We start from the raw sequence: 8,708 nt of genomic DNA, 5'->3' as shown, positions 1-8,708 counted from the left end.
TTTTTACAACATTTGTATAAACCTACCACTTAATGTAAAAAGTATTTTTTAGCTGTGTACTAGGACGAAAAATCTCCAATATTTTATTTTTCTCTGCTGTAAAATTTCTTGTATTTTGTCTGCCTTGTATCTCCGATTTAATATAACTCATATTATACATAAATCTTTTTATAGACAATTGTAATTACTCGTACTTTAATTTATTGATACAATATTGTTCAAGATAGGTCAGGTAGCACTGATTAGTTGATATGGTCCACCGTTACCTTTAACCACCCCCACTTTTCAGTTGCCAGTTGACTATTCAACCACTGGCTGCACTTGCAAAAATACTCTAAAGGCGTGCTGCTGGGCAGAGCCTTTCGTAGGTGGCAGTGACGCAAGATCAGGTTTCATCTTGTTAACAGACTTCAAGAATGCGGAGTATATATAGATGTTCAAATCCTCTTCATGAGCTTGTTGAAGTGTCAAAAACATTCGCTCACCGGCTCGAGACACCTCCTCTGACGTTGATGAAGCGTTGTAAATTCTGGATATTCTGAATGAATTCGGTCTATTTGTCCCTGATTCTTCGACAAAGACAACACAGGTTGTTCTACCTACCACGATGCAGAACCAACCTGCCAATAGTTATGCCGGTAAGTAGAGCAATCGCGTGTTATTTAATCGTATCGCCTCGAATGTCAATATATTTCATGACAGTGGGATCTCTCTTAAGAAGGCAATTTCCAAATTGTAATATGTATGTCCATTTTACATGACTTTTTTTTCTCTTTTCTATTTAATAAATCAGATGTGTATGTTTTGTAAAGTGTCGATAATGAATCGGATACTCTGTAATGTTCTCAGTGTAACCAAAAAATAAATTAATGAAATAAATAAATGAAATACATCAGCAGTGGCTCGAAGACGTTTATTTTTCTCAAAAAGTTAAACAGTGTGTGCTTCACCTTTTCTAACTAAAGATGAGGTGGCGTCGCACCCACTAAATGTATATATATAAATAATTTTGTGCAATATTTTCAAGTTTTTTTAACTCCAAGGAAAAGTATATTTTTTTGTCAACTTTCCCTTTCCCTGGATTGACAAAAAAATATTTTTTTTGGTTGTTGAGCTAAAGCAATAAGCAAGACGAAGAAATGAATATATTATCCTGAAACTACAGTGTCAATGTTATTTAATGATTTGTCAATACCACATTTCACAATGATGGTGTCGGCATCTCCATCAGCTATTTGTGCTTTGATGCCTACGATTGCCATTAACTTTATTTTGTTGTTCTCGTTTGTAAGAAATTGTGCTTACTGAACTGTCAGCACCATGGTTTCGTCAAAATTAATGTTCATGTTTTAGATAAAATTATAAATAAAACTTCTTGGTTTAGTTTCACTTTTATTTACTTTCACCAACGAGTTTGTTACAAAAATGTTATAAAAGTTCAAAATGTTGTACACAATTTACCAGTCCTGAAGATGCCTTCTTAGGCGAAAGCGCTTGTTGGTCAAATAAAATAAAATAAAAGTGAAACTAAACCAGGAAGTTTTATTGATAATTTTATCTAAATCATTAACTATGGAGTTTTATTGAGAAATATCTACAAAAAACATCAATTTAATTTAAATAAATGTTAATTGATGTTTTAGTGCTTTTTCTTCGCATTTATTCAGCTCGCGTAATGCTATTGGTGGTGTCGTTATGGCCATGAAAAAACAACAGCGCAATTATTACCATAGTGGTTTTTGACGTAAGACACATACTGATCGCATATATAGGAAAAAGTAGAGTCAACACTCCATTACACACGATACAGAAAACAGCCACCGTCAATCACATTAAACGTAACCTTGAGATCCAATGCTGTCTCTTCAACTGAAAAAACTTCTTGAAAAGATTTCTTAGTTTTTCTCATTCCATTTTAGTTGAAAAATGCTAACGAGAAAGGCGCCAATTTAAACTTCAATATATCTAGCGAGTCTTTATCACTTTTTTTAGTTATTGCATTGACCCAGGAATATCTGTTAGTATCTCTACTGGGTAAAAGTATCAAACTCAAAGGGTTGGGTATTATGAAGAGCCCACATGTCTTGCAGATATACATGGGCACACTTGGCACACCGTAATTGCCCACTGGCATAAAAATAAGGAATCATTTGCTGAACACAGCTAAGGTGGAAATCCCAACTACCCAAGAGTTGTGCTGCAATAAAATGTTTCGTAATAGAAACAACGTGAAAGAATTGTACCCATGGGTGGCAGTGGATCCATTGTTTTTCAAATAGCTCGGGTCATTTTTCGTTTTTTATTGAAGTAAAGCTAGTTAGGCACTCTCTTTGAGCATGTTTTGCGTCGACGTCTTATATTTTATGTTACTTAACATTTATTTGCATTCGGCTTTGAGTTCATTCTGGACTTCATTAACTGTTTAAAATAATATGGGCTAAATCAATCTGAATCCGCGTGTGTCTTTGTACAGCTCTGCTAAATGCATGTCCAGTTAACATTTCGTCAACAGGGTTAGCAGCAAAAATCGTGCACAATACTTCCTTGAGACCACTACCTGCCATAGTGTGACTAATAATACACACCTAGTAAAATCTCCAGACCACAACCGAATGGAGTTAACGCTTAAAGGCGACTGAGGGACCGTGGCAAGATGGAGCGAATGGAGCAAACTGCGAACGGAGTAAATGTTTACAATAAAAAAGAGCGAGGATGCACGTGCGTGTGTAAGAGAGAGATACAGAAGACTATTTGGAGAAAAGTATTGTTAACCAAGCCGTTTGCTTTATACTCAGACGAAAAATCTTAAATAATTTAGATTTTTTAATTATTTTTTTATTTTATCTACCTCGTATCTTTGAAAATATTAATCCTACAAAAAAAACCGATTTTGTTGAAATTTTTTTTAACTTTAATTTGTTGCTAAAATATTTTTCGCTAAGAGTGACAGTTTCGGAGATATTTGTAGAAAAACATCAAAAGCAACATTTAAACCCTCCTCCCAATAGCGGATCCCCCACCCTCAGGGACTTTAAGTATGTTATGTAATAGACACCAACAAACAATCATGCCAAGTTTCAAAACTCCGGGCTTTTTTCCCCTCGATCACCTTTTTTTGGTCTAATTTGCCCGGGCTTTCTCTAGGGAGCAGCGTTGCTAACCATATCGATTTTTCAGTAAATCTACTGATTTTGGGACCAATCTACCGACCTACCGAATTCAATTGAAATTCTACCGGTTTTTACTACCTGGGTTGATTATAATAATAACAATAACAATAAAAATACTACATTTTATTCCGGTAAAATGGATAAAAATAATTAATCAGCCGATTTATTTTTCAGTATATAGGGTTAGTACAGCTGCTGGGGAGTAAAATCAGCCACATCTTCAGACATTTGGATATTATGAAAATATTGTTAATTATTACCTCACATTTTTTTTCTCATACTTTACGTTGTCCTATTTTAAAGCACCCCTTTAGAAGCACTTGGCCTAGTATCGGTCTTGTTATTAAGATCGATCGGTCTTTTGAAATAAGTCTCATATAATATTATGTTGCATGAGGGGAAGATAGATCAGCTCGGTACATAACAGGTGTACGCAAGTAATCTGCTTATGTACTTTTAAACCATAATGTTTTTCTCTTGTTTGAAGCTAGCGAGGTTTATAATCTGAAATAACTACTCTGTCCCATCTATTTAATCTCACCCTAACAAGAACATACATATTATTATCTTCCTACGGATAATGTTATGTATACTGCTTAAAGGGCCGTTTACGCGTGGACAATACAATAGAAATGACAGTATTGTCTTGTCCTAGCTCCGTGAACAGCCTCGACCGCGCGGGACAGAACGCTGGGCCGCAGTTCACACGTGAGCGCTACGAAAATGAATGCACGACGGCGTTCATTATGATCGAATTCACGAAAAATACTATTTATTTTACCCCAAGATGTATTAGAATTGTTGAAGAACGAACTAAATAATAAAAATGATTTTTTCTGCCTCCATTTTTGGCAGAAAAAATGTGGTCCCGCAAATGTGCGGAAGCTACACGTTCATGCCGAACAAATCGCTATCGTCACAAGGTTTCGTCCGTGTGTGTTCGCACGAGGACGATGGCCGCGTGCGATGGTGGGGGTAATCATCGCTCCGCGCAGACAGCCTGCTCATTTATCTCAGTGACGATGTCTCGGGACAATTTTTCGTCCTTCAAATTGCTGTTTATACGTGGACAGTGGCTGAGTCCTGGGACAGAACAATATCGTATTGTCCACGTGTAAACGGCTTTTATCGTTTAGGGACAATTCAAAAATGGCGGCCTCCGTGGTGTAGTGGTCAAGACGCATGACTCACGCACGGAAGGTTCCGGGTTCGATTCCCGGTGAGAACACAAAAATTAAAAATGTGATTTTTCTCAAGCCTGGTTGTTCTGTAATGTAATTCACCACTGTAATTGGGCCTCCTGGCCTGTTGTGGTGCAAAAAAATGAAAATGAAATGAAAAATAATTATTTTGGAACTTGGCTAAATCTATATTTATGTTCATTACTTGTTAAATAGATAGTACCAGAATACTGTTTTTACTTTTTTTGATTTTTAATCTTATTAAGGCTACCAGTTTCGGGAGAAGCTGCGACATCTTTTATTAGGCATATTATATATTCAGGTAAAAATCCTGAGAAAGGAAATCGGGTGGAGATAAGTTCGCCTCGTAGTGTAGTGGTTTGCACGTTCGCCTATCAGACTGATCATCTTACCTTCCATATAACCAAAAATACTAAGATTCGCTGCAATAGGAGCACCAATGCAGTGCCACATACGGATAGGGAAATGAATTATTTAGATTTAAAAAATATAAAATAACTCAATTTGTTTTGAAAATATTTACTTTAGCCCCTTTTCCATCAAACCATTTACTTAAAAATAAAAAGGAACCAAATCATTATGAAAATATATTTTAAGTTCCAGTACTCAATAAGAAATTCGTTTTTTTTGGTTTTATATTTTTTTTAAAGAAAAACATAATGACAGATTATTTTTTCTAAATTTGTTGCAACAGAGAGGGAAAACATTTTTGAAAAGGGAATATGGAAGTCTAGATATAGGGCTTACGACCTGCTTTAAGTGGCCATTTTACACACTGTGTAACATTCACCATTCTGTCTATGTTTAAACATCCACATTTTCTCAACTCTTCCATCTGTTGACTTTTGTGAAGTGAAGAGCTGAAAGCTTTATCATGTGGGTGAGATTCATCCGGCTGAACCAATTTACCTACTAGGCAACGCCCGAAAACAATTTTCCAATTTTTATACTTCTTTTTTTATCAGTTAGTCAATTCAACAATGTTTTGAGTATGTAAAAATTTAAGCAGATTGGCTGGATTTCCTACCTAGACTTTCATATTCCAGTCCCAAAATAAATTTCCCCTCTGTTGTTTAAATTTAGACCTTTTAGGTCCAAAACTGTATAATTTAATACCAGCTGAAAATCGTGAGGAAAAAACTTAAATTCATAAAAAAAAATAGTCAAAAAATTATTAAAAACAGCAAGTGAAACTTAAGTGTGCATATAAATATATTTTATTATTAAACTATGTACATACTTACTTATAAATTTTAAAAAAATAAATGCATTGTAACCCGCAGACAAGCTTCGGCTTTGCGGGAACAAAAATACTGATATGTTAAAATAAATAAAACTTTTAAAAAAAAACTGTTTAAAATAATCATTATTTTACATTTTGTACTTTTAAAATACGTTTTCTTATGTTTTCCTACATTGAAATATTTATTATTTAAGTATCGACCAATTTATGTATTATTTAGTCGATGTGTAGAATTTTGTTAACTGTTAGGGCTCCTATACCAGTTGAAGATGACATAAGACACGATGTTTTTGTTCGATGTGTATTTATTACACGGTGAATATAATACAGGCCAGCGAGAACCTAATCGAACTGGATGATGTGACTAGATGAACACTGATTTGAAACACAGTTATTTATACTCTCTAGGGAGGAAATCCAGCCAGTCTGCAAACATTTGGAGATACTCAAAACATTTTTGGATTATTTTTTCATTGATTTATTGTTTGAATATTATAAAATGTCTTATTGGTATAATAGATTCAAATTTAAATTAAATTATCAATATGTTTAATCAATTTAGGTAGTGAATTAATGCTTATATTTGGCTGGGGTAAATACGAGTAAACGTTTGACAGAATGATAAATATTTGAATGGGATAATACAATGTTTTCCTTCTTTGTACACAAACATTCGCACGTTAGAGTGAAAATACGACTCATTAAACATATAATATACATATTTCGTCAATTTGGGGTTGGAATAATTATTTTTTGGGTGACAATTAAAAATGAATGAATTGAAATACAAAGAAAAAAAACCCGTGAAAGAAAATGACTGTAAAAAGGATATAATGTACCCGTACGAAAATCACAACATTATGAAATATAAAATACAACAATAAAATATTATTTGATTATGTTAACGTTTTGCCAATTAACAAACAGTGTCAGTATGATATAGTGACTGATCATTTCCTCGATTACAGTTTTAAATCCAAAGTAACCCACCAGATCGTGACCCGACAAGTATCGGCACAGCAGCTGACGGTGTCACGACAGAAGAACTACTATGGAGATAAAACAATGGGGACTGTAGTACAAAAACTGTATAATTTAATACCAGCTGAAAATCGTGAGGAAAAAACTTAAGTTCATTAAAAAAAATATTAAAAACATCAAGTGAAACTTAAGTGTGCATATAAATATATTCTATTATTAAACTATGTACTTACTTATAAATTTTAAAAAAATAAATGCATTGTAACCCGCAGACAAGCTTCGGCTTTGCGGGAGCAAAAATACTGATTTGTTAAAACAAATAAAACTTTTTAAAAAAAAATTGTTTAAAATAATAATTATTTTACATTTTGTACTTTTAAAATAAGTTTTCTTATGTTTTCCTACATTTACATATTTATTATTTAAGTATCGACCAGTTTATGTATTATTAAGTCGATGTGTAGGATTTTGTCAATTGTAAGGGCTCCTATACCAGTTGGAGATGACATAAGACACGATGTTGATGTTCGATGTGTATTTATTACACGGTGAATATAATACAGGCCAGCGAGAACTTAATAGAACTGGATGATGTGACTAGGTGAACACTGAATTGAACTAAACCACACCCTGTGGTCCTTTTCCAAGTAATCTTCTTTTGTTTTTTATGTCTTTATGGATGTATAACGTTGATGCACTCCAGAGCGTTGTACTGGATTTGTAATCGTATTTCGTTATTAATTGTTAATGTAATGTGAGTATTATGTAAGTTGGTCTTGCACGATATAATGTATTGTGTGAAATAGAAAATGCCATGTTGCTTTCTTCGGTAGATTTCTGGTGATATAATTTGGCTCGAGTGTGTGTCATCGATCTATGGACGTTGTACCCACACATGTTTTTTAAAGTTAACGACTTGCCATAGGGCCACTGCATTGTTACTCCAATAGCATTTAAAAAAATTTATTTACATACATAAGGTTATTGTACATTATTTGAGACAATAAGTCCCAACTCCATTAGACTAAAAGTCCTGTGTTAAGATGAGACGAGCTATTATATGACACAGACACATGAGTATATCACCACAAATATAGGATTAGAAACATAAAAAATAATTTTTAAAAATATGTAAAAAACATATATATGGCACATCATTATGGTAAAAAGTAAACTCAAGCGTTTGGAAAATCATCAAGGAGTTTCTTACTCAAATCCCTCCCACTAAGGAAAATCCTGTCCTCAACTCCTTTCTTGAAAATAATTTTTGTCCTTAAGAGCCTTATACGTTCTTCTGAACACTCGGTGCGATAAATAAGAGATGTCTCTGAGCAAAAGTCGCATTCTATCTGGATCTGCCTGGAAAGTAAGTTGATCAGTCTTACGTATAAATTAATTATTTTACTGATTTTTTAATGAATTACATAAACAACAAGCAAGCGTATAACTTCAAAAACACTAGGGATGGTTTTAGCGATAAATTTTATATTAAAAAGGTTTTCATCAAAAGTTTGTGCATTTCAGGGATTGCGATTGGCGTTTGGTTGGTTTATGTGATTTCCTTACACACTGTGTAACATTCATAATTTTAACTGTGATTTTTGAACTGTTGTTTTTTTGTTAAGTAAAAAACCCGTTGAATTATCCATAATAATTTGGAAATACGTTCTACTCGAATAACATTGATCCTTATCATTTTACCAATTTACCAATCAAATAAACAGATAGCATCTTAAAATAATAGTGACACTAAACAAAATGTTTTTTTTTTTTTAAGATTGACCAAATAGTAATGATTAATTCAAATGAACAATGCGCATGATAATCTAAGAGCTTTTCTAAAAAATATGATTTTTTCATTAAGAATCTTTAGCTTAGACTGCCAATGAGAATGTTCAAATATATCTAAAAAATAATATAGGTGACACTACTCAAAACTCATAAATTGTGTTGTGTCACTATTATAAAGGTGCGATATTTCTAAAATATTTTATGTTTTTTAAATGTTATATGGTTATGTTTTTACTGTATATTGGAGGTTATCCTAAATACGGTGCATTTTTAATTAAATATGACATTTTCGTGTCACTTAAGTGGCACTGGTATTTACAA

Source organism: Micrasema longulum, unplaced genomic scaffold (genome assembly GCF_059751315.1).
Source record: "Micrasema longulum isolate JH-2025_06_02 unplaced genomic scaffold, ASM5975131v1 h1tg001152l, whole genome shotgun sequence".
Classification (NCBI taxonomy): domain Eukaryota; kingdom Metazoa; phylum Arthropoda; class Insecta; order Trichoptera; family Brachycentridae; genus Micrasema; species Micrasema longulum.
Note: the sequence above shows the minus strand (reverse complement) of the source record.